This window comes from Physeter macrocephalus, chromosome 16 (assembly GCF_002837175.3).
Source record: "Physeter macrocephalus isolate SW-GA chromosome 16, ASM283717v5, whole genome shotgun sequence".
Classification (NCBI taxonomy): Eukaryota; Metazoa; Chordata; class Mammalia; order Artiodactyla; family Physeteridae; genus Physeter; species Physeter macrocephalus.
Window position 1 is genome coordinate 60,532,244 of NC_041229.1, and position 23,636 is coordinate 60,555,879.

The 23,636-nt window shown below is 42.4% G+C and overlaps 1 protein-coding gene across 6 annotated transcripts in view; it reads right to left on the reverse strand.

Annotated features, from left to right (window-relative positions):
- RNF121 (ring finger protein 121) overlaps positions 1-23,518 on the reverse strand; it is a 95,239-nt gene extending 71,721 nt beyond the window's left edge. For 3 of the 6 annotated variants that reach the window (XM_028501546.1, XM_055078707.1, XM_055078710.1), the window contains exon 1: positions 23,311-23,518. The gene's annotated coding sequence lies outside the window, so the exon portion shown is untranslated. Of the gene's footprint in view, positions 1-10,640; positions 10,929-23,310 lie in introns of all 6 variants that reach the window. The other 3 variants (XM_055078708.1, XM_028501547.1, XM_055078709.1) reach the window with 3 other exon arrangements.
- Between the last annotated feature and the right edge of the window lie 118 nt (positions 23,519-23,636).

The following is a 23,636-nucleotide window of genomic DNA, read 5'->3' on the forward strand; positions in this document are numbered from 1 at the left end:
GGATGGGAATAAAACACAGACCTACTAGAGCATGGACTTGAGGATATGGGGAGGGGGAAGGGTAGGCTGTGACAAAGTGAGAGAGTGGCATGGACATATATATACTACCAAACGTAGAATAGATAGCTAGTGGGAAGCAGCCGCATAGCACAGGGAGATCATCTCGGTGCTTTGTGACCACCTAGAGGGGTGGGATAGGGAGGGTGGGAGGGAGGGTGATGCAAGAAGGAAGAGATATGGGAACATATGTATATGTATAACTGATTCACTTTGCTGTAAAGCGGAAACTAACACACCATTGTAAAACAGTTATACTCCAATAAAGATGTATAAAAAAAAAATACTATACCACCTTACAGATAGTTTGAGTACCTTATAACAACAAAATAATCCTAATTCTTCCCTCTCATCCCTTGTATCATTGCTGTCATTCATTTCATTTATCCATAAATACACACACACAAACATACATAGTCAAATATAGTGTTGGTATTATTACTTTGAAAAAACTATTCTGTTAGATCAATCAACAATATGTAAAATAGGGAATTCCCTGGTGGTCCAGTGGTTAGGACTCCATGCTCTCACTGCCAAGGGCACAGGTTTGATCCCTGGTCGAGAAACTAAAATCCTATAAGCTGTGTGGTTCAGCAAAAAAAACAAAAACAAAAAAAACCCACACACAATATATAAAATAAAAGAGCATCTATAAATATCCTATAGCTTACATTATATTTAATGGTGAAAGATTGAATGCCTTCCCCCTAAGATCAGAAATGTCAGGATGTCCACCCTCACCACTACTATTCAACATAATACTGAAGTTTCTAGCCAGCAAAATAAGGCAATAAAAGGTACAGATTAGAAAGAAATAAAACTGCCCCTTATTTGCAGATGACATCATGGCCTACATAGAATATCCCAAAGAATCTACCAAAAAAAAAAAAAATAAAAAGTCTAGAACTTATAAGAGAGTTCAACGAGGTGCCAGAATACAATATAAACATACACACAAAAATTGTATTTCTATATATTAGCAATGAACATATGGAAAATGACATTTAAGATACAATAAAACTTACAATTGCTCATTAAAAAAAGAATTAGAAAAATACATGTTTTTATTGTACCTTCACTTATTCCCTCTCCAATGCGCTTCCTTTCTTTATGTAGATCTGAGGCTCTGGCTTCTATTATTTTCCTCTCTCTAAAGAACTTCTTTTAACATTTTTTTGCAAGGCAGGCCTACTGGCAATAAATTGCTCTATTTTTGTCTGTCTTTATTTCTCCTCTTTTGAAGGCTAATTTCATGGGATACCGAATTCTTGGTTGGTGGGGTTTTTGTTTTTTTCAACACTGTAAACATTTCATTCTACTCTCTTCTTGCTTGCATGGTTTCTGAGGATAAACTGGATGTAATTCTTATCTTTGCTCCTCTGTAGGTTAAGGTGTTGTCTCCTCTGGCTTCTTTCAGGATTTTTTGTCTTTGATTTTCTGTCATTTGAAAAATGATATGCCTAGATTTACTGGGGGCTTCTGGCATTATCCTGCTTGGGGTTTTCTGAAGTTCCTGGATCAGTGGTTTGGTGTCTTGACATTAATCTGGGAAAATTCTGTCATTATTGTTTCAAATATTCTGTTTCTCTCCTTCTTCTCCTTCTGGTATTCTCATGATGCACCTGTCTTAGTCTGTTCAGGCTGCTATAATAAAATACCATTGACCGGGTGGCTTATAAGCAACACTTACTTCTCACATTTCTGGAGTGTGGCAAGTCCAGGATCACAGCACAAGCAGATTCTGTGTCTGGTGAGGGCTTCCTGGTTCATAGACAGCTGACTTTTTGCTATGTCCTCACATGGTGCAAGGGGCTAGGAAACTGTGTGGGGCCTCTTTTATAAGTGCACAAATCCCAATTATGAGGGCTCTGCCCTCATGACCTAATCACCTCCCAAATGCCCCACCTCCTAATACCATCACCTTGAGGATTAGGAGTTTAACATATGAATTTGGGGGGAACACAAACATTCATACCACAGCAGCATACATTACTTTTGTAGTTGTCCCACAGTTCTTGGTTATTTTGTTTTTTCTAGTCTTTTTTCTTTTTACTTTTATAGGTTTCTACTCAAATATTCTCAAGCTCAGAGATTCTTTCCTCAGCCATGTCTAGTCTACTGATAAGCCCATTAAAGGCATTCTTCATTTCTGTTATAGTGTTTTTGATCTCTAAACACATTTCTTTTTGGTTCTTTCTTAGAATTTCCATCTCTCTGCTTACAATACCCAGTTGTTCTTGCATGTCATCTACTTTACCTTAGCATGGTAATCATACTTATTTTTAATTCCCTGCCTAATAATTCCAAGATCCCTGCCATAGATGGGTCTAATTCTGATACCTGGTATGTCTCTCTTCAAAGTGTGTTTTTTGCTTTTTAGTATACCTCGTAATTTTTTCTTGATAGCTGGGCATGATATACCAGGTAAAAGGAACTGCTATAAATAGACCTTTAGTAATGTGGTGGTATGTTTAGGGAGGGTAAGCATTCTACAGTCCTATGATTGGGTTTCAGTCTTTTAGTGAGTCTATGCCTCTGGAATGTGAACTTCACAAGTGCTTCTCAGTGCCTCACCCACCCCTCTTAGGTGGGACATGATGGTGTGAGTGGACTGGAGTTGGGTATTTCCCTTCTCCAAGATGAAAGGCTAGAGCTGAATAGAGATGGGTATTTCCTTTCCCCTGGGTCAGTTAGGCTCTGATAAAACCCCAACAGGTTAGCCTCTGGTTAAAGTTTCCCCTGATGGCAGACCTTAAGAAGAACAGAATGCTCTGTAGTAATTTTTTTTTTTTTTTTTTTTTTTTTGGCAGTACGGGGGCCTCTCACTGTTGTGGCCTCTCCTGTTGCGGAGCACAGGCTCCAGACGCACAGGCTCAGCAGCCATGGCTCACAGGCCCAGCCACTCCATGGCATGTGGGGTCCTCCCGGACCAGGGCACGAACCCGTGTCCCCTGCATCAGCAGGCGGACCCTCAACCACTGCGCCACCAGGGAAGCCCTGGAGTATTTTTAAATGGCTCCTTTCCCCAACTCCTGCCCAAAGCACAAAAGGGTTTTTCTCAATACTCAGTGTAAGAACCTGATAGATATTGGAGAAGTCATTGTGGGGGGCCCTCAATGACTGAGTCCCCCTGGAGTTTTTTAACTCTGAGCTGTTCACACTGAGCCTCCAGCAATTCATCAATTACAATCCAGGTTTCCCTTCTCCAGCACTGGTTCCCACAGAGGTTTCTGCTTCTGTAAGTTGTGATTCTCTGTATTCACCTGTTCGTCTCGCCAATTTGGGGGGCAGCAATTTGCCTTTGCCCTATGGCCTTACTTCTCTTAAAAATATAAGAATTGTTGATTTTTCAGTTTGTTCAGCTTTTTACTTGTTCTTACGACAGAATGGTGATTTCCAAGCTTCTTACATGCCTATTGGAACTCTTTTGCCCATTTTTAAAATTAAGCTATTTATATTTTTATTGTTGAGTTGTAAAAGTTTTTTTAAATATTCTGGATACAAAATCCCTTATCTGATATATGACTTGCAAGTATTTTCTCCCATTCTGTGGGTTGTCTTTTTACTTTCTTGGTGGTATCCTTTGCAATACAAAAGTTTTTCATTGTGATGATGACACGCAATTTACTTTTTCTTTTATTGCTTGTGTTTTTGGTGTCCTATCTAAGAAACCGTTACCTAGTTTGGTAGTGATTTACAACTGTTTTCTTCTAAGAGTTTTATAGTTTTAGTTATTACATTTAGGTCATTGGTCTGTTTTGAGTCAATGTTTGTATATGGTGTGAGGCAGGAGTCCTACTAGCATGTGGCTATCTAGTTTCAGCATCATTTGTTGAAAAGACTATTCATTCCCCATGTGTACCTGATTGTTCACATTGGCTCTTAACTCTCTAAGATGGTGCAACACTCTTGTTTTCCACATCATTTTCTTAAGTGTCCACATAGCTCTATAAATTTTGCTGACAGAACCTCAGAAAGACTAAAAAGGTAGCTGGAGATATATAATACCATATATCCAATACCATAAAGAACATATGTAAATCATACCATAGAGAAAGAAAAAGCCTAAAGAAAGCCTCTGAAGCTATCTGTGAGGTTTGATACATTTATTCATTTACTCAACTCTCATTTAAGGTACTTCTGTTCTAAATGTGTAGGTTCTGGGCTAGGCATGGAGATACAAAGATGAACGAGACTTTTTTTCCTGCCCTTGAGAAGACAGATTTAAAAATGAAATAATTAGGTTGTTTTAAAAGCATGAATTTACTCAGCAGAGGGAGCACAATTGCTTCCATTTTACAGAAGGCACAAATGAGATATAAAGGAGAAAAATGACTCACTGAAGATCACCGTTACGGGGCATAGGGATAGGAGTGATGGGGAGAGGATCACAGACCTTAAGGGAGAAATCAGAGTCAGGGCTTAGGGCCACAAATGGCCAAGCCAATGACTAGTCACAAGGTCCTGCTAGTGCCACATTATGACTTTCATGGGCCCTAGGTACTTTTGCCTTTGTGGAACCCTTTCTCTATTAGAAAAATATTTTTAAATATATTTTATGACTGCATTGATATAATATAATCCAAGATGAATTATATTCATTTTTTCTTCTGATTAAAAGAAATTAAGACATTTTTATGGGCCCCTGGGTACTGTGCCTATTGGATAAGTCAGCCCTGAGTCCTGCTGTCTCCCCACAGCTATGCACCAAGAATTCTCTCCCCAGCTGCCAAATCACATAGCTCTGCTGCTTCTGAGATTCTGTTCTCTACCGGGCCTGATCAAGCGGCATGGGGTTTAGGTTCACATTAAATCTCACACTGCCTAAATCCACACAGAAGAGGTAACCTCACTCTACTCCTATGAGCACTATACAGTTATTGGGCAATCATTTGCCAATAATGTGTATTCTGTGTTCAAGGAAGGTTTAGATACATTCATGAATGATCAAACGCAAACAAAGAAACAGACATGTCATGACCTACAAACACCAAAGTCATAGGAAGCATGTGCCTGGCATCTTGAAGACAGCCCATAAATATCTGTTCATTCAATCACAAGACAGGCATAAAACAAAGTCTCTTCCCTTATAAAACTTACCATCTAATGAAGAAGACAGACAATAAATATACAAATAAGCATATATTTATATATATGAAATAATTTCTGGAGGCAGTGTGATGAAGAAAAAGAAAGCAGGGTAAGAGAAGAAAGAATGAAAAAGGAGGCCATTATGTGGCTACATGTAGACACTCTGGTTTGGTTTCCCCAAAAAGGCTTCCAATAACAGGAAAACTTGCTGGGCAGGCTGAATAGTGAAACTAGCCCATGCAGTATGTCTTATTTCCTTGGGTTTTACCTCGTTCCCACTTTTCACCCCAAGAAATGGCTTCAGGGCAACAACCACCTTTCTCAGTGACAAGAAAAAGAGTTCTAGGTCCTAATCTGGCATAGCTATTTACCTGCTATATGTCAATGAACAGGACACTTCTCTCTATGCCTGTTTCCCCATATATAAAATGAGGAAACTGGCTTAAGTGACTTTCAAGGTCCCTTAAAGCTAAAATGCTATAATAATTCATACCAAATCTGCCAAATCTGTCTAACTCCAAAGCTTTGGAGTCAGCTATAATACTTTGGCTTTCCAAACTGCCACAGTTACCTTAGTTACCACAGAAGTGAAAGCAAAATGCCTTTAGTGTAGTGAGGTGTGATTTAACAGGATGCTACCAAATTAAATCAATGAAAATTTACCAGGTGACTACCATAAGCATGCATCAGGAATATCCATCACTTGGGGGATGGCCTCTTGCCCTGGCTTCAAGTACCTTCTAACTGCAAACGGCCCTAAACTCTGGAACCCCATCTACCAGAGCAACCAGGAACTTCAAAGGTCTCAGTTGATCCTGTCAAGTTACAGAATGATCAATCATGCAGCTAGAGACTTCATTCTTTCACAAAACATTAGAGATGGATAAGCCCAACCTTTGCCCTTGATGTAGTCACAGTCCAGGGGGTAGGGGTGAGACAGATTAAACATAATATGATAAGGATAACCACTGACATATAAACAAAATGCTGTGTAAGCCCAGAGAAAGGAGAGATTAATTAGTTCCTGAACCCGGTACAGCAAAACCACCAGGCTGGCTGCCTCTATCTCGTGGGGACAGACACTATGGTGTGCTGAGTGATTAGGATTACAAGTGAAGTCCAAAGTTTCACAGGCTACCCCTATTTGTAGCTCCCTATTCCCCTCTCACTCACATTCTTCTCCAACTCCTCAGCCTGGCAAGAATTCCAGGCCAATAAATTAAAGTGGAACTACCTCACTTTTCAGACCTCATAAGTCAGCTGGGGATCATGCAGACACTGGTTATGCTTAGCCTAACTGAAAAGCCTGACATGGACAGCACACTGTAGGCAGTGGAGTCAGAGTAGATGCTGGCTGAAAATAACTGCTGTGGCTGCTGTCTGCCCTCCACTCCTACCCCTCCTACCATCACCAGAAAAGCAAATCCTCCAGGCCAGCTGAACTGGAAAGCTTTTTTAAAGAAACTTTTAAAATTTATACAAAAGTGGAAAGAAAATTTAATGACCTCTCTCCCATTCAACAATTATCAAATTTGGGGGCACCTAAGGTACACTTATTTGGTTCTTCAATTCCTACCCCATAAAATTCATATTTCTCAGACTGGCTTCCTCCCCACCTGGCCCTCCTCTCTTACTCTTTCCCATATGCACTCCAGCCTCTAATACACTCTATACTTTTCTACCCATCCTTAAAGATCCAACCCAGATGTCATCTCTTACAGAGCCCTTCCAGAACAGAACTTTTTACAGCTTTCTATGAAACTCCTAAAGCCCTAAAGCTGGACTATCCATGTGCTGATCATCTACCCACCTATGAAATCTCCCTCCAGTTTTTCATTGCCACACCTTCTTGGTTCAGACTTTATCTCGTGCTCTCTCCTAGACCTGCAGTGACTTCCGAGTGATCTCCCGGACGCAAATCTTGCCAGTACAGATTCATAACAGGAGCAGCCACGGTAATCTTTATTAGACACACATCTGACTGCATCAGGCCCCTACTTTGACAAACTTTGATAACTTTCTACTGCCTTTGGATTAAAGTCCAAACTCCTTTGTATGACACACAAGGTGTTTCATAATGTGGTATATAACCAGCTACTTATCTCACCACCTCCAATAAACGGTTTTTACTCCAGCCACACTAAATCACCTACCACTCTAAGGTGCTCTTCCCTTTTATCCCTCAGTGCTTTGGCTGCTGCTGTCTTCTCTCCTTAGAATTCTTTCCTCACCTTCACTGTCTAGTTCATTTCTATTCCTTTTTTAAGATGTAGCTCAAATATCACCTCCTTTGTGACACATTCTCCAACTTTATTCATTCACAAACCCATTCAACAACTGTTAACTGATCATATGTTAAGCTCTAGACAGGGGATATGATAAATAACAGCTCTCACTCTCAAGGAGCTTACAGTCTAGTAGATCTCAGGTGGAGTAATTCCTTTCCTCCTCTGTTCTCCTACAGAAATTTACAATTTGCACAAACCTCTAAGGTCACATTTATTACTTTTTATACTTGTTTCTGTTTCCCTCACTAGACTCTAATCATCTTGAGGCCAAGGATCTTTTCTTATTTTTAAGGTTTTGTTGAGGTATAGCATCCATATCAGGTAGACAGTTCAATGTTCATATATTTATAGAGTTGTACAGCCATCTTATTTTAAATCATTTCCATCACACTTAAAAGAAAGCTCAAGCCCACTGGCCAACTCCCTATTCCTATCCCTAGACTTAAGCAACCACTAATCTACTTTATATCTCTATAGATCTGTCTATTCTGGACCTTTAATGTAAATGAAGTCATACAATATGCTGTTTTTGACTGGATTCTTTTTTTTTTTTTAATTAATTTATTTGTTTGTTTATTGACTGATTGATTGGCTGTGTTGGGTCTTCGTTGCTCCACGAAGGCTTTCTCTAGTTGTGGTGAGCAAGGGCTACTCTTAGTTGCAGTGTGCGGGTTTCTCATTGCTGTGGTTTCTCTTGTTGTGGAGCACGGGCTCTAGGTGCATGGGCTTCAGTAGTTGTGGCACGCGGGCTCAGCAGTTGTGGTTCACAGGCTCTAGAGTGCAGGCTGGTAGTTGTGGCACATGGACTTAGTTGCTCTGTGGCATGTGGGATCTTCCTGGACCAGGGATCAAACCTGTGTCCCCTGCACTGGCAGGCAGATTCTTAACCATTGCACCACCAGGGAAGTCCCTTGACTGGCTTCTTTCATGTAGCATAATGTTCTTCAGAGATCATCCATATTACAGCATGTATCAGTAGTTCACTGCTTTTTCTTGACAAGTAATCTTCCACTGTACGGATATACATTTTATTTATCCATTTACCAGCTGATACACATTTGAGTTGTTTCTACTTTTTGGCTATTATAATATTGCTATGAACATTTGTGTATAAGCTTTTATGGGGACATATGTTTTTATTTCTCAAGTATATATCTGGAGTGGAATTACTGGGTCATATGGTAACTCTACGCTTAACCTTTTGAGGAGTTGCCAAACTGTTGTCCACAGCAGCTGCACCATTTTACATTTCCACTAGCAGTGTATGAGGATTCCAATTTTTCCACATCCACAACACTTGTTATTATGTCTTTCTGATTATAGCATCATAGTGGGTATGAAGTGGTATCTCACTGTAGTTTTGATTTGCATTTCTCAGATGGCTAATGATGTTCAACATCTTTTCATGTGCTTATTGGTCATTTACATATTTTCTTTGGAGATAGGTCTATTCAGATCGTTTGTTCATTTTTTATTGGATTATTTATCTTTTTCTTGTTGAGTTGTAAGAGTTCATTACATATCCCAAACACAAGTCCCTCATTAGATATATGGTTTGCAAATATTTTCTCCCATTTAGCAATCCTAAGTAGTCTGAGGATCGTCTGATTCTTACTAATATTTGCATTTCAAAGAACTAGCACGTAATCTGGCACATTGCATATGTTCAATAAATGTTAAATGGATGTTACATAACATTAACTGCTTTGAAGACAAGAATAATGCCTGCAGTGGTTAAGAATGGTGCAGTGGTTAAGAATCCGCCTGCCAGTGCAGGGAACACAGGTTCGAGCCCTGGTCCGGGAAGATGCCACATGCCATGGAGCAACTAAGCCCATGCGCCACAACTACTGAGCCTGCGTTCTAGAGCCTGTGAGCCACAACTACTGAGCCCATGAGCCACAACTATTGAAGCCCACGCGCCTAGAGCCCATGCTCCACAACGAGAGGCCACCGCGACAAGAGAAGCCACTGCACCGAGAAGCACGCGCACCACAATGAAGAGTAGCCCCAGCTCTCTGCAACTAGAGAAAGCCTGCGCACAGCAACGAAGACCCAACACAGCCAAAAATAAATAAATAAATTTATTTTTTTAAAAAAGAATAATGCCTTACTCATTCAGTATCTCCCTCACACTTCACAGCTAGCACTAGACACAAAGCACACACCTTGGAAATACACAGAGACTGAGTAACTCTCACTTGAACAGACAGTGGGGATGATGTTGCAAAAGAATCCAGAGGAACTTGGAAAGCCATCTGAAGCCAACAGAACTTACCTGTTAATATTGGCTACTACCAGTTACCCCTGAGACAGCTGCTGCTCTCTGAGAATAAGAAGCAACTTCTATATAAGCCATTCTTGCAGTGGCCCACACTCAGAAGTAGTCATCAAAATGCTCTATTACTTAGAAAACTGACCCCCTCCCTCCATTCCCTTAGCCAGTGGGAGATATCAAGCACATGACAGCACTAACTGACATGCTGGCTTTGCCTGAAGTGCACTTTCTTCTCCTTAAGGAGCTCAAACTTGATCTAAAGAGACAGGCTGGTATCTGGACCACATCAGAGATGTGCAGCTGGCAAAGGTATTCCATCCTTTGTGGTTTCTAAGTTAGAAAGTGACTCTTCCTCTTAAGCACTAACATGAAATCCTTCGTGATCATTAATAGCCAACAGTAAATACTTTCCAAACTTAACACAGAATACAAATAGGACTGAAGGAAGCTTTGGGGAGAAGGAAAAACTGAAGAACATGGCTCGTTGCACCAGAAGGCCTAGGTCAGTGGGGCAGGAAATGTCTCTAACATCTCTTCCTTTCTATAATATTATTCAAGCTACAAACATAATCTAGGCCCTTCAACTTCATGCCCTTCCTGCTAGTCACTGTCACTCAAATTCAAAATCTTCTGGTTTGCCAATGCTGCCTATAAGAGAAAGGAAGAACTCCTCAGTAGGCCACACAGTGCCCTCCATGACAGCATTGACAGTAACCTCTCCTGTGACCACACAAGGCCATGATCTGACTCCAGTCTGCCTGGCACTTAACATATGCTCCCCTGCACTATGTATAATACACAGGAAAGCACATGCACTTTGGAATTAGATAAGTCTGGAAGCCCTACTCTCCTGGATTAAGGTATGTCTTCCCTGCCTCTTTATTATTATTATTTTTTTCTGGCTATCATCTTTTCATCTTACTTACTTATTTATTTATTGGCTGCGTTGGATCTTTGTTGCTGCGCACAGGCTTTCTCTAGTTGCAGCGAGCAGGGGCTACTCTTTGTTGCAGTGCACAGGCTTCTCATTGCGGTGGCTTCTCTTGTTGCAGAGCAAGGGCTCTAGGAGCGTGGGCTTCAGTAGTTGCAGCACACGGGCTCAGCAGTTGTGGCTCGCGGGCTCTAGAGTGCAGGCTCAGTAGTTGTGGTGCACGGGCTTAGTTGCTCCGCGGCAATGTGGGATCTTCCCAGACCAGGGCTCGAATCCGTGTCCCCTGCATTAGCAGGTGGATTCTTAACCACTGAGCCACCATTCCCTGCCTCTTTAATCCCTTCTCCATTTCTGTCCCCCGAGTGATCTTTCTAGAATGCAAATCTGATCCATGTCACTCATCTAAGTGCTTAAAGTTCTTCCACAGTTAATCACCCACTACACATAAAATCCAAACTCCTTAGCATAGCATATAAGGCCTTACATGATCTCACACCTGCCTCCCTTTCCAGTCTTCCTACTTCCTCATTACGCCCCACCTTCTACTTGGATGCTCCAATAATACTATACCTTATACAGTGACCTGTCAGTACTGTTCTCTCCCTCTCACCTCCCACCTTGCACATGTTGCTCCTCCTGCTTAGAGGGCCCTCCGACTCTCTCCTTGGCTGGTTAATTTCTAGTCATTTTCCACATCAGCTAAAGTGCCACTTCTCTGGGGAGCCTCTCCTGATCCCTTTCCCACCATTTTCTGTGCTCCCAGAGAGCTCTGTGCTTCTCTGTATTACAGCAGTTATTACATCTGCTTATTTCACTAACTCTTTCACTGAACTATGAGCAGCCTGAGAGTAGGGCCTATGTCTTCATTATCCTTCACAGCTAAGACAGTGCCTTTGTAAATGCTCAGGGTTTACTTGATGAATGGATAAATGAATGAAAAGGATTTTCCCACCATATACATAAGGCTGGCATAACAAATAACTTTATCATTACTTTAAGCCGACAACATTGCAACTCAGAGGGTTGTACTGACTTGTCTCACGTAACAACTGTGTGGTAGAGCTAGTATAAAAAGCCAGATCTTCAGAGACCCAGACCAATGTCCGGACCTGTCCCCTGACTCTAAGCTCATATTTCCAACTGCCTAATTAACACCACCACTTAGATGTTTACATAGCCATCTCAAACTTAACATGGCAAAAATTTTTCTGCATTTCCTCCCCACCGCCCAACAAAAATTTCTCCCAGTCCGTCCTGTTTCAGTACACAATAACATCAGCCATGGTGTTGCCAACTACTCAAGTCAAAGCAAAACAAATTCATAAAACCTGAAAGTCAAGCTTCATTATTTCTTTCCCTTATGTCCCATATCCAATCCACCAGCAAGTCTTGTAGGCTCTACTTCAAAACATATTCTAATTTCATCCACCTTTCTCCATCTCTGCCACCCTACCCACCCCAACCCCAACTCCAAAACTATCATTTCTCACCCAGACTACTGCAATAGTCTCTCTTTTTTTTAAAATAAATTTATTTATTTTATTTATTTATTTTTGGCTGTGTTGGGTCTTTGTTGCTGTGCACGGGCTTTCTCTAGTTGCGGTGAGCGGGGGCTACTCTTCGTTGCAGTGTGCAGGCTTCTCATTGCAGTGGCTTCCCTCATTGTGGAGCGTGGGCTCTAGGTGCGCGGGCTTCAGTAGTTGCGGCACGCGGGCTCAGTAGTTGTGGCTCACGGGCTCTAGAGCACAGGCTCAGTAGTTGCGGCGCACAGGCTTAGCTGCTCCGCGGCATGTGGGATCTTCCCGGACCAGGGATTGAACCCGTGTCCCCTGCCTTGGCAGGCGGATTCTCAACCACTGTGCCACCAGGGAAGCCCCTGCAATAGTCTCTTAACTGCCCTCCTCGAAAGCCTCCCTACAATCCGTTCTCCTCAAAGCAGCCAGAAAGATCTTTTTGAAAAATGCAAATCAGCTCACCTCACTCCTATTTTTAACACCATCCAAAATCTTCATTGTACTCTCAATAAAATTCAACAAATTTAGCAGTATCTACAATGCCTTACAGATCTGACTCTGCTAAACTCCTTGACTTCATATGGTACTATTTTTCTCTTGCTCACTATAATTCAGTCCCATTGGCCTTCTTTTTTGGTCCCAAGACATGCCTAACTCGTTCCCACCGATTTATACTTGCTTCTCCCTCCACTTGACACACGTATGCTTCCAAATCTTCAAATTGCTAAGTCTTCTTCATTCAGGTCTTAGTTCAAATATCACCTCCTCAGAGGCATTCCATAAACCACTGTATTGAAAGTAGCACCTCTCCTCTAGTCGTTCTCTATCCTATCACCATTTGGAGTTATCCTGCTTCTTACTTATTCATTACTTGCGTTTCCCCCATTAGAAAGTAAACTTCACAACAGCAAGGACCTTGGTTGTCCTGTTCACTGAATTACTGGACCTAGGAATATTCCTGACATCCTGAAGTCACAAGTATTTGAAGAAGGGAAGAATGAATAAACAATACAGATTACATACTTAATAAATGCTTGATGAATGTGTGAGTGAATGAATTAGGGAGTGGAATGGAAAGGGAAAAAAAAAAGTGGAAGCACTGCTATTTAATATTTTTATAGCCACTCACTTTTCTCCACCCTCACTGCCTTTGCTCTTGCTCAGATCCCCACCATCTCTTAGACGACTGCAGTACTCCCAACTAATTTCTTCTCCTTTCCCCAAGCTGAGCCCTCCAAAAATAACTTCCACACTTCTACCAGACATGATCATTCTGAGACATAGATCTGAACAAGTTATAAGCCCAAGCTTCTTATGTTGTTAGAAAGGCCTCACCAACCTTATCACTCACTGCTATCCCCCGACATTTAACCTATATACTCCAGTAATGCAGGCATTCTTACAGTTCAAAGAATATTCCAGGCTGTTTAAGGCCTCCAAGCCTTTGCATATCTTTTCATTTTGCTGGACCACTCTTCCATACCTCACAGACTTCTGAGTACCTACTGAACTCAAACTTACTCCTCAAGAACCATCTCAAGCATCTTCTCTGTTAAGTCTTTAATGATTCCCCCAAGCAGAGTTAATCACTCCCTCCTTTGTCACCAAAGTACATAGCACATACTTATAATATACCACCATCATTTGTTTCCATGTCCGTCTTTCCCTATGTGACTATTAGCCCCCTGAAAGCAGGAGCCATGTCTCCATGTTTGTGTTCCCAGCACCATATCTGGCATACTCAAGCACTCAATAATTGCTGACTGATGGGGCTTCCCTGGTGGCGCAGTGGTTGAGAGTCCACCTGCCGATGCAGGGGACACGGGTTCGTGCCCCGGTCCGGGAAGATCCCACATGCTGCGGAGCGGCTGGGCCCGTGTGCCAAGTGCCCCGGTCCGGGAAGATCCCACATGCTGCGGAGCGGCTGGGCCCGTGAGCCATGGCCGCTGACCCTGCGCGTCCAGAGCCTGTGCTCTGCAATGGGAGAGGCCACAGCAGTGAGAGGCCCGCGTACCGCAAAAACAAAAAACAAAAAACAAAACAAAACAAAACAGAACAAAAATAATTGCTGACTGATGGAATGAATGGATATATCTTAACTCCTCAACCTGGTGTTTAAAGTCAACCTCGGGACTTCCCCGGTGGTGCAGTGGTTAAGAATCCATCTTGTAATGCAGGGGACGCCAGTTCCATCCCTGGTCAGGGAACTAAGATCCCACGTGCTGCAGGGTGCAGCATAACTCGAGAGCCCACGTGCCGCAACTACAGAGCCCACATGCTCTGAAGCCCACGCACCACAACTAGAGAGAATCCTGCGCATGCACCACAATTAAGTGAAGAGCCCATGCGCTGCAACAAAAGATCCTGTGCACCACAACGAAAGATCCCACGTGCCGCAACTAAGACACAACGCAGCCAAAAAAAAATAAATAAAATAATAAATAAATAAATATTTAAAATAAAATAAAGTCAACCTCATATTGGCTCCAACCCGTTTCTAGATTTAGTACTTAGTCCTCTCTTACTTGCTGATTCCCCAAACGCATCCTTCTTTCTCTCATTTACTTGGGGCCTTTATTCCTGATGCTCTCTATAATGAAATTTAAATCATCGGGTGGCTCCTTCTCCATGAAGTCTTCCCTAACCCCCTCCAATGAGATTTACTTCCCAAATAGTACTTTTTTTTTTTCAATTGATAGGCTTTCAATTATAGGCTTTCCAACTGGACTACATGTACTATTTTTCTAACTGAACTATGTAAGCTCCTTGAAGGTATGAAACATGAATTAGCGTCTTTCCTCTCAACCTAAGTACCTAACACAGTAGCTTGCACAAAGCAAGCAGGTATCACTAAATGTTTTATTAGTGGAGAATAGTATGTTTAATAGTATGCTTAAAGATATCATGCTTCCAATATATGTGCTTTTAGCTTGGCGTAAACTGGCCTCCTAGCCATATGATAAACTACCCCTCCTTTAAGAATCAGCCCGATGACGTATCATCTCTGAAGTCTCCCCTAACTCTCCCAAATACACTTTCACACTCCTCGCATGCACCTGTGATACCTGTATATAGCTCTACTTATCACACTACATTGTCATTATCACTTGATGGGTCCCTCTCTCCACTAGACCATAAACTCTTTTGGAGCACAGATAGTCTCTTTAACCATTTATGAATTCCCAAGACCAAATAAAGTATCTGGCAAAATTAAATGCTCAATAAATATATGGTGAATTTTGAAAACAGTAAATCCATGTTATAGAGTACACCAGCAATAGAGATCATGGAGTCACATCACCAGGTTCAAATCCCAAGTCTACTTACAAGCTATCCAACCTTGAATAAATTACTTGGCAGTGCCTCAGTTTTCACTCGTCCAGAAGGTAAAGACAATAATAGTATTAAAATATAATTAAAAGAGTTAATGTATGTAAAATGCTTGGTATAATGCCTGGCATTATACCAGTATGCACTAAAAAAGTTAGCTATTATTTGTTATCATTAGAATAGAAGGAGAAAAGTCTGCTTCTGCAAGGCGCTAAATGACAGGCTCAGGAAGAGGTGAGGTTCAATCCTATGGGCAATGGGGAATAAAACGCCACTGGAGACCTCCTTAGTAACAGACACATTCGGTTATTGAGAACATCCTACCAGGAAGGCGGAAGGAGGGCAGAGGGAACACAAACCTTGGCAGGGCTACGCTCTCTGCCTCCAGCTTCCCCTTTCCCCACTGGTTCTCCCTAGTTGCTCAGGGCCAAAAGCCCCATGGTCATAACTCAGCATCCTCCTGGGAAAGCTGCACGTTAGAGGGAACTAATGAGTTTATGTTTACCTATAGATTTTCCTCTGAGGAGCAGAGAGATAACAAATGACTTCAAGAAGGGAAAACACAAAAATAAAATAGAGAAGAGGAATGATGCTGGATGGATTATCCTGGGTTGGCTTTCACGGAGTAAGCTTTTAGGCCAAATAGCCCGAGGTGGACTGAGACTAAACTCCTCAGAGGCATTCTCTGCCAATGTATGTGTCTCCATGGGTCAAAGATGCAAAGAAGCAGGATCTGGAAAAGGAGGACTAAAAAGATGAAGCTACAGAAATAAGAATTCTAGCCCAGTATGAAGAATATTGCAACAGGGAAATTCAAAGAGGGAACAGCCTGACCACAGAATGACAGCTCCCTATCATTAGAGGGATTTAAATACAGATGAGGTGATTACTTGCTCGGAGTGTTCAACATGGGTGGATGGACTAGATTTAAGATTCAAGTTCAGGGCTTCCCTGGTGGCGCAGTGGTTAAGAATCCACCTGACAAGGCAGGGGACACGAGTTCAATCCCTGGTCCGGGAAGATCCCACATGCCATGGAGCAACTAAGCCCATGTGCCACAACTACTCAGCCTGTGCTCTAGAGCCCGCAAGCCACAACTACTGAGCCTGAGTGCCACAACTACTGAAGCCCGCGCACCTAGAGCTCGTGCTCTGCAACAAGAGAAGCCACTGCAATGAGAAGCCCACGCACAGCAACAAAGAGCAGCCCCCGCTCGTCGCAACTAGAGAAAGCCCACACACAGCAACGAAGACCCAACGCAGCAAAAAAATAAATAAATAAAATAAATTTAGTTTTTTAAAAAAAGATTCAAGTTCAATAAGCATCTGAATATCTACTCTGTGCTAGCCACTGAGAGAGATTAGGTGCTGGGAACACAGAGATGAAAAATGGTATGGTTCTGTCCCCTCAAGGAGTTCACTGCGCGACGGGGGAGACAAAACAACATGGTAAGTGTTGATAGATGTCTATACAGAGTGCTACTGGGGCGGAAAGCAGGTCCTCAGATACTGTGCCTATGACTCACTGGTAAGGAGGAATATGGCACTAATTAAAAACGAAAATGCTTCATAAGCAGTTTATAAGCAAATAGTACTGTCAGGCACTGCTGTGTTATTGCCGGAACACAGTGCATCAGTTCACCTTTGCAATTTAGTCAACACTTCCTTAAACCTGAGTAGAATCCATATCTACAAACATTCTCATTTATTCAACAAACGCCTGCTATGCACCAAGAACTGAGGAATGTAGAGAGATGAAAAAGATAGTCCCTGCACTCAAGAAGTTAGAACAGTCCTCTTCATTTTTTCTTCCTCTCTCCTACCCTCCTTTATTGACCGGAGGACACCTTAAATTCCTTCTGGAAGTAAATGAGTTATTAAGTAATGGGTTAACTAACCAAATGACTGCAAAAAGTAAGAGTGAGGGACTGACTGCAAAAAGTAAGAGTGAGGGACTCCTCTGGCAGTCCGGTAGTTAAGACTCCACACTTCCAATGCAGGGGACGTGGGTTCGATCCCTGGTCCAGGGAACTAAGATCCCATATGCTGTGTGGCACAGCCAAAAAAAAGAGCTGGGGAGGGCTTCCCTGGTGGCGCAGTGGTTGAGAGTCCACCTGCCAATGCAAGGGACACGGGTTCGTGCCCTGGTCCGGGAAGATCCCACATGCCGCGGAGCGGCTGGGCCCGTGAGCCATGGCCGCTGAGCCTGCGCGTCTGGAGCCTGTGCTCCGCAACAGGAGAGGCCACAACAGTGAGAGGCCCGCGTACCGCAAAAAAAAAAAAAAAAAAAAAAAAAAAAAGAGGTGGCGATGGGAGGTTTATAATGGGAAACCAAATGGGAAGGAAAGACTGTCTGCAAATAGGGTGTCTGCCTACTCTGACTACACAAAAAGACAAAGGTTACAGAATTGGAGGTTACATGTAGGCCTTTTTGTGTATAACTTCCCTATCATCATTTTTTTCTTCTCTCATCTCAAGATTATTTGCACAGATTATTAATAATAATTATACCTTCATTTGGTCATTCCCTAGTATCTAACGAGTACCCAATAGAAATTGTAGGAAACACAAGGCACAGTAAAATCTTGGGATCCAAGACTTTCAAAGCTGCAGGAAACCTCTAGAAGGTCATCTAGTCCAAACCTATCATTTCACAGATGAAGAATTAAGGTATGGAATCTTTCATGAGTTGGCATCTTCAAACATTTATTGAATCATACTCTATGCCAGGCACCAGGGATATAAGGATGGATAGGGCTTTCAAGAACTCAGTCTCATGGAAGAGACTGACAAATAGCGTTACCCCAGTCAAATCACCTCTGTAAATGAAGTCCTACACTTATATAATAGAAATGTCTAACATAAGACAGTATGGGAAGCATACAGTAGTCACACTGCCCAGAGTGGTTAAAAGCACAGATGTAGGAGTCATCTTGGATTTGAACCCTACCTCTGTCACTTACCTAGCCGTGTGACAGTGGGCAAGTTACTTAAACTCTCTATGCCTCAGTTTCCATATATGCAGAATGGACATAACCATAATAATACCTACCTTGTAAGGTTGTAGTATGAAATTAGATAATGCATATAAAATACCTGGCACCAGGACCTGGCACAGAGTAAGTACTCTATATCATTTCACCTTTAGCACTCTCCTGCTGAGCCCTGGCCTCAGAATTCTTCTCAACACAACTTTCTAAGCATCTGTTATCATTTGGCTGTCTCTGCGATAAAACAAAATCTGCTATTTCTAGTCTAGAATCTAGGTCTGTTGTTTACTACTCTAGTTTTTTTCCCCACTACATTATGCTTCTACTCATTTTACACGTGTTAAAAAAAAATCCAAAGATATATGGTCAGATGTCCAAGATTAAACTTCAGTCACACATGCGTCAATCCCTCAATAAGATCTTGGCTTTAACCAAGAATTCCTAGAGAAAAAAATCCCTGGAAACAAGGAACATTTATCAAATGTCTACAGGGAGAGACCCACAGGAGGCAAAACAAAAAAACAAAACAAAACAGTCCAAGATTACTACTTTGAAGAAGCAAGGGATGGGAACTTCTACAGCCTCCCTGAAAAGAGAAGATATAACATAGACTGCTACTTCCTCCTTGATGTACCCACCACACATATTCCACTGACACAGCACCTATGACACATTTTTGTACTTATTTATCACTCTCTCTCCACCCAGGCTAGTCTGTAAACTCCTTGAAGGCAGTTATCACACATTATCCATCTTGGTATGATCAAGCATAGCACAGTACCTGGCACACAGAAGGTGCTTCCAAAAAGTTTGATGAATTGATAAATGAACACAGAGAAAACTATGAAACACAAGGAAAGACGATATCATTGTAAATCAGAATAGTTCTACAAAGCAAGAGAGCCTTGGGCTAGAACCTTAAAGTACAGGTGGGATTTGGAAAGACACAGGGGAAAGCAAAGGTACTCTAGGCAGACAGGACAACACGAACAAAGACCTGGCGGTAATCAGAAACATGGCACACAGTATGTTAGAGCTTTAGTCATGACTTAGTCCAATAGTTCAAATCTCATAGGGATGCTGTAAACATTCAATAAAAAAGCACATACTACTAAGGAGAGAAGCTTATTACAACTACTCAAAAATAATAATCACCTTTATGCCAGGCACCATACTAAGTGAAGGGACTGCAACAATGAGCAAGATAGACTTGGACTCCACTCTCATGTAGCTAAGAGTCTAGTGGGGAAGACAGACAGTTAAAATAATGCTTGGTAGAGCTGGGTTAGAGGAAGTACAGGGGGGCTGAAGGAACATAAAGTAGGGTCACCCAATCAGTTGGCAGTAAGAGAAAGCTCCCTGATTTTCAAAGTGTGGCTTGAGATACTCAAGGGGTTCTGAGTCCCTTCAAGGACCACAAGTCTTTAAAGTGAGATTTTTTTTTTTGAATAAAGGGTTTCATGACTAAAGGTTTAAAAACTACCAATCTAGTCCAATCTCCTCTTTTAACAAGAATAAAACAAGGCCCAGAAGAGGCAAATTACACACTAAAGGCAATAATAACTCAAGTTAGCTGTAGGGTGAGATACCTGCTTTGAACTTGAGCTGGAAACTACTCACTAATCTGCATGATATCACATCATTTTGGCAGAGGAACAACTACTGGGAGTAGACACATCCGGAATTCACAGGCACTAGCCAGGCAGGCAGGCTGGCCCTGATTGGATGTAGAAGTGCTTTTTCACCTTAGGTCCCAAACCAGCTCTCTGTGCCAAGATGATGCCTCCAATTCTTCTCATGGTTGGCCAGCTCCCCCTCAAGAAGGAACTCACTGGCTCCAGGAATAGGTCTGGTTCTGGGCCTCCAAGCTAGTACCCATGCTTTATCCTCCCTAACATTCTCAAGCACCCTGTGGTTTAGCAAGTTGAAGAACTTAGCCAGTCATCATAGCGTTTAATACCTAGCCCTAGCCTGAGCTGGCTAGACCCATCTCTCATCTCCCTAATTGCCACTGGGCTCAACACTCCCCGTGACCAGGGGTTCAGCAGAATCAAGTTATAGGTAAATTAAAGGACCTGTATAGAAAAACCAATATTCCTTTAGTTAACCCCCACTTTGAATCTCTCAGGAATGAAATGCTGCTTCACATTTTGGAGATGGTACTTTTATATACTAAGAAAAGGGTGGGCTTCCCTGGTGGTGCAGTGGTTAAGAATCCGCCTGCCAATGCAGGGGACACGGGTTCGAGCCCTGGTCTGGGAAGATTCCACATGCCGCGGAGCAACTAAGCCCGTGTGCCACAACTACTGAGACTGTGCTCTAGAGCCCACAGGCTACAACTACTGAGCCCATGCACTACAACTACTGAGCCCGTGCACCACAACTACTGAGCCCGTGCACCACAACTACTGAGGCCCACGTGCCTAGAGCCCGTGCTCCGCAACAAGAGAAGCCACTGCAATGAGAAGCCCGCGACTGCAACGAAGAGTAGCCCCCACTCACCGCAACTAGAGAAAGCCCACGCAGCAACAAAGACTCAATGCAGCCAAAAATAAATAAATTAAATAAATAAAATTAAAAAAAAAAAAAAAAAAAAAGAAAAGGGTAGTTTACTTTGGTAAGATGAGTGTGGCATAAGAAATGGAACCGAGGCATTCAGTATAGCATGGCAGTGTAAAACTTAGTTCAGTATAGCACAGGCAGACCCTGGGATGGAATCTGCACTTCCCCTCACAAACTGTGGAATCCTAGGAATGCTACTTAACCTCTCTTGCCTCAGTCTCATTTATAAAATGCGGTAAACACCAACTAATTCACAGGGCTGCTGTTAGTAATGAGATAATGCAGGCTTTAAACAGGGGCTGGTTTATGGTAAGGGCTCAATAAACAGCAGACTTTTCTATTGGTAGCTCTTTTCCTAAGACCTCTTTTCTATTCACCTCTCAAAAACAGGAGAAGCAGTGAGCAAAGCCTTAATTACCTTAACTAAATACTATAGAAAGTAATAATGAAATGGACAAAAGAAAAGGAAAGGAACATAAATAAACTGATGGCTGCTATTCCAGACTACTTATCATGCTAACGGCATCTGATATTAGAAAACATAGGCCCGATATCCTAAAGAACAAATCAGAGCATGCAATCTTTCCAAAGAAGTGGCAAGCAGTACCTACTGCATCTTAGCTAGGCTATCCATTACTCTTTTATAATCTGAGCTCCACAATAGTCTCTCTACCAAGCAGAAGGTACTACAGGAGAGCAACTCTGATGCCATATGCTTCTTTATAAACCTAACCTTTAATTTTTCAGCTCAAACCTATCTCCATCACAAAGACTTCACTGAATCCCCCAGCAGACTTGAGTGCTTGTCTCTTGTGCCCCATTGAATCTGTTACACACTTCCATTACAGCAATTATCTAGTATTGCAGTGGACCATTTGCAAGTCTCTTCTCTACACTATAAATTGGTAAAGATCCTGTCTTACTCATCTTTGGATTCCCAGTGCATAAAACACAGTAGACCCCCATAATTACAAATTAAAGGATGGATTTCACCTTCTCTTTCACTAGTTAAGGCTACTAAGAAACAGCTGGGGAGATAGAAGTATCAAAAGAAACTCACAAACTAAGGTCTGCCAGACCATACCCCTGCCCACCCTTCCTTTTTTTTTGAGCTTGAAGGGATGTCTGTTCCTGCTTCTCAGAGTTACTTTTTTTTTTTTTTTTTTTTTTTTTTTCGGTATGCGGGCCTCTCACTGTTGTGGCCTCTCCCGTCGCGGAGCACAGGCTCCAGACGCGCAGGCTCAGCGGCCATGGCTCACGGGCCCAGCCGCTCTGCGGCACATGGGATCCTCCCGGACCGGGGCACGAACCCGCGTTCCCTGCATCGGCAGGCGGACTCTCAACCACTGCGCCACCAGGGAAGCCCCTCAGAGTTACTTTTTTAAACACACAAGGAAAAGGATAGAACCATTCACACAGAATTTTCAGACAACAGATTATATTATTTCTCAGTAAATGAAACAAGGAACAGAAGTTTCTGGGATGAATGCTAGTGGTTACATATAAAGTTGACCTCTAGACATGACTCTCTGGAAGTATAATTATGATACTAGAAGCTCTTAAGTTCTTAAAACAATAAGGGAAGAAAAGCTAAGAAGCAAAATTCAAAAATGTCTAACATCAAAACTTTAAGTTCTTTTCTCCTTTGCCAAAACTTTTGCTCTTTATCTCAATGAACCCTGATATATGTAACTGAAATCTGGCCCCCCTCAAAGGAGAGCCCATGACTAACAAGCCATGTATAATAACTTAAATACAGTACTTACTTTCTCAAGGCACTTTCAAATATATCTCATTGAACTACAACCAACCATAATCACAGAAACTTAAGGCTGAAAGGGGTCTTGGAAGTCATTTCCACGACTACCACACCTCAACAACCGAGTGGTATCCAAACATCCCTAGTCTTTAGTGACTGAAAGATATGGGTCTAAAATGCTTCTTTAAAAATCTCTCCCTGCTCTGACCACCTGCCAGTTTCTCAGTCTCCTCCCCTCCACCTTAATGTTCCCAAACAAGTAAACCAAAACCTCCAAGTCATCCCACCACCAAACAACAGTCTTTGCTTCTCAAGTCCACTTCTACTACCTTTCTCTGGGCCTCAGCCCCAATTCTCATGCCCAACACACATCCAGGGCCTCTAAGATTCTGATTCCCTCAGAGATCCCACTGGTTCCATCCCCAATAATCAGTCCCCTTTCTCCTATTTCTCCCTGCTGTCCATATGCTGTCATGGGCAAAACCACAAGCACCCTTAGCCACGAACGTACCTTTGGCCTCAGAATCTTTTCCCTTTCCTTTCTCACCTTCTCTCTCTGCTTCTCAGCACTGTCCCTTCATTCCTTCAAACTCAATGTCTCCTTCCTCCTAGTGATTTCTTTCAAGGACCACTGGTAATTGAATACACCAGTTGTTAAATGCCTGTTATGTAGGTAAAGGGGACATATACCCTCAAGAGCTCACTCTCAAAGAACTTCTAAGTCTAGAAGGAGGGGAGGGGGAGGGGGAGGGGGAGAGAGGAGAGAGAGGGGAGAGGGGAGAGAGGGAGAGGGAGAGGGAGAGAGGGAGAGAGAGAGAGAGAGAGAGAGAGAGAGAG